The following is a 2,633-nucleotide window of genomic DNA, read 5'->3' as shown; positions in this document are numbered from 1 at the left end:
CACTCGCGATCTCGGGACATTTGCTCTTATTAAGGCCTGATATTCCTCTTCTGTTTTGTTATTCGCCTCTTCTTTTTATTCCTTTTCTTTGTCGGTTTGCTGTAGTGGTGTAGGAGTGTCATTTTTTCAGAGACTTTGTTGAGAGATAATTGTCCTGTGTTTTCTCTCTCGTGTTTTCTCGTTCTCAGTGATTTAGTCATTTGTAAACATATATTGTGAATATTGTTCAGTCGTTTGAGGTTGTATTGGGGAAGTTTACGTAATTTGACTTATTTCGTCTGCGTTTGACAGGTCTAGTATGACTCATAATTTGTCTCATGTGGATACTGCATTCCTGATATTTAAGTTCATAAGCTGTTATTTCTCCTTTTAGAGAGTTCTTTGGATTGCCTTTATTAAGGAAGGTAGTTTGTGTTGATTAGGTAGCTTTAGCCTACACATGATGCTGTGTGTTTGAGTATTATACTTGTTTTTATTCTTTGATAAAAGTATTTGGTATATTTCTTGTGATTTTTAGTTTGATGTTAATGGCCACAATTCATTCAACATTCTGAAATGTGTGTTGATAAGGTCTGAATTAATGCTTAAGAACTTATTATCATAATTTGAGAAGGCAGTAGCAGATACATTGAGAGTTTTAGTTACTAATTATCTTAATATGTGATTTTGGTGCCTTGGAATCACAATACAAAGAAACTGCTGAAAGAAATAGAACATAGTATGTTCTATTAATTTTACAGTGGACTTTGGAGATTGTGTTAGTGATGTGAAGCAGTAACCTATTTAGTTACCCATCTGTCAGTATGTGTCCATTTCAATATCATTAGCAAATTGCAAATTATATTTTCAGTTTTACTATGTGTATCATATTTCTATTGAGATGGGGATCAGGAAATAGATTTTAAAACTGGTGTATTTTTAAACAATTATCTTGGCTTTGTTACATACATACTCAATGAAAACTTGCTGTGATCTGCCCTACATTATGGAGTCTGGTACATATATAATTGGGTAGTGTTAAGCAATTGCCGTGATTTTGATGCTCCAGCAAAGTCCAGCAAACCACCAGCTTGTTTGTTCTGTTAAGATAGAGTTTAGACTGGTTCTCTTTTCGACGTAATTTTCCCAGGGAGGTGAATGAGCTCTCTTTTGCCAAGATACGAGTGGTAGCTGTTGGTTGGCCTTTGCCTGAGTTCCAACAGAGCATTGATGGAGTGCACGTGTCTTTTAAACATTTGTCAGATGTTTCTGGACTGGAAGGAATCTTCTTCATCTTCATTTTGTCATCACTTTTGATGTTTATATAGGAAAGTGGTTATTTTTTCTGAGATATTGTTGTCATCAATAGGGCTTCTTCTTTTCTTCTTGTTTTCAACCTAAAAGGGAATTATTGTAGCATTTCTACAGATGAATTGAGTGTTCCACATTTGGTAATTGTTTATAAGACAATCACACATTCAGCACAGGCCTCCACCCATTGGCACTCAGCCAAAGGCTAACAAAACCTTCACTGATATATTATCTGGCAAGAGAGAACTTGCAGACTTCTGACTTCTGTTATGCTCGTATTCAGAAAAGGATCAGCCCAAGCTCTGTCTTACCAGGCTGAAATTGGTGGAGGTTTGCCGGTCTTTGCTGGAGAGACAATGGCATGGAGCCCTTGGCCTAATGCTGCACCAGTACGGATAAGAGCTTCAGACTGTATGGATAACTATCAGACAGGGACAAGTATTTAAGCTTAAAGTGATTTATGTGGGAAAATGAGTATTTTTCCATATTACTTTTTCTGTCGAAAATAGGATATCTCATAACGCTGAAGTTGCTTTTGCAGTAGTCTGTATATACCAGTATACCACATAATAAATTCTAACAAGTTAGATATCAGTTATCAATTATGAACTTCTAGAATAGAAATAATCTTACCAAACAACCTCTAAATATTTATAAAACAGTAGCTAGAAAATAGTTCAGTGAAATTCCACAAACATCATTATAGTTCTGTTTGTTATTGTACAGATATCATATTTTTACAAGTAATGTAAGTTCTTATTTCAAGGTAGGCTGACCAGTAGAATCCGAAGCACAGTATTCCTTCAGAAAGTCTAAAAAAATATATATCCTTTATTAGAGGCTACATCATCCTTAAATCAAAATGAGAATGCAAGGATGTCATGTGTGTATGGGAAAATTATAAGCAGAGACTCAACTTTGCACTTTGCACATGCCTCAGGTCTTGCACCGCTTTTGTTTCAAGGAGCAATTACATTTTGCTGGATGGTGCATTAATTTCTTATTACTTCATTACGATATTGTCTAGAAGCAGGTCAGGGATTCTTGTTTCCATGAATTTGTTTAAAGAGAGAGAAAAGTGAAAAAAAAAATTTGAGTAAGTAAGTTGGAAGGAACAAATAAAAGAACAGTTTATTAGTCAGAGTCCCCATTAAGTTGGAATTCCTAAGCAGAGTTTAAGGGTTAAAGTACCAGCTGTAGAAGGGAAAGTCATTGTAGGAGTGTACTATGCATATATTATGTGACTACTCGTAGTATGTGTAGTTTACTTCTTTTACATCTATTTCTTTTTTATCTCATTGCTGTTGCTGTGTTTTTGCATTTGTTTTCTTTATAATCACCAC

General features: G+C 35.1%; 1 protein-coding gene across 1 annotated transcript in view; it reads left to right on the top strand.

Annotated features, from left to right (window-relative positions):
* LOC119587465 (cytoplasmic protein NCK2-like) overlaps positions 1-2,633 on the top strand; it is a gene marked incomplete at its 3' end in the record, with an annotated part of 3,597 nt that overhangs the window by 240 nt on the left and 724 nt on the right.

The sequence above is a fragment of the Penaeus monodon genome, chromosome 22 (assembly GCF_015228065.2).
Source record: "Penaeus monodon isolate SGIC_2016 chromosome 22, NSTDA_Pmon_1, whole genome shotgun sequence".
Classification (NCBI taxonomy): domain Eukaryota; kingdom Metazoa; phylum Arthropoda; class Malacostraca; order Decapoda; family Penaeidae; genus Penaeus; species Penaeus monodon.
Note: the sequence above shows the minus strand (reverse complement) of the source record. Positions and strands in the feature narration are given on the sequence as shown.